The following is a 695-nucleotide window of genomic DNA, read 5'->3' on the forward strand; positions in this document are numbered from 1 at the left end:
ATTTTCTTCTTTTTCTCCATTTCCTGTTTACCGCATCAGATGTCGTGAAATAAAAAAATGTTTATAACTATTCAAAAGAAGTAATCACCTGTTTAAGGTTTTCCCCTGGCTGCTTAACAGGTTTTGTGACATTGATCTGTTTGAAAGCATTTTTCTTTTGAACTTGAGATTACAACAAAACTAAAAGAAGGAGGAAACTTTCTCCTCCTACGTATAAGGAAATATACTCATTTCAAAAAGTATAAATCAGGCTTCGTCCACTTGTTGGGCATAGTTTTTCTTTCCATTTGTCTCACATCTGCGTCTGGATAATGGCCTCTGGTAAGGGAAAACTTCCATTCATGATTTTAACTTCCAATTTATGTAGTTTTTTTTGCCTGAATTTTTTTCTTAGTAAAAAGAATATTAAAAAGGATGATGAATTCTATTTATTTCAGATATCGGTGAGAGAGCACCTAAAGAAAGAATGTACATAGAGCTCCCAAAGAAATACCGGGCTGTCTTGTCCAAATTCTATGATTTGGTAAGCAACTTTTGATGCTTTATGTATCATTTTAATGCTAAATATTTTTGGGATCTTTAAGTTTCATTGTTTTTCTGTCATTTAACAGGATCATGGCTTGTTCATCACAGACCTGAATCCCTATATAAATGAAGATTATGTAGCTGCCTATTTTAAACCTTTTGGATGTGTC

General features: G+C 32.9%; 1 long non-coding RNA gene across 1 annotated transcript; it reads left to right on the top strand.

Annotated features, from left to right (window-relative positions):
• The first annotated feature begins 273 nt into the window (after positions 1-273).
• Positions 274-695, top strand: LOC111611715. Its single transcript, XR_002754178.1, has 3 exons — positions 274-321; positions 438-523; positions 612-695. It is a non-coding gene; the product is annotated as an uncharacterized LOC111611715 (long non-coding RNA).

The sequence above is a fragment of the Xiphophorus maculatus genome, chromosome 16, assembly GCF_002775205.1.
Source record: "Xiphophorus maculatus strain JP 163 A chromosome 16, X_maculatus-5.0-male, whole genome shotgun sequence".
NCBI classification, from domain to species: domain Eukaryota; kingdom Metazoa; phylum Chordata; class Actinopteri; order Cyprinodontiformes; family Poeciliidae; genus Xiphophorus; species Xiphophorus maculatus.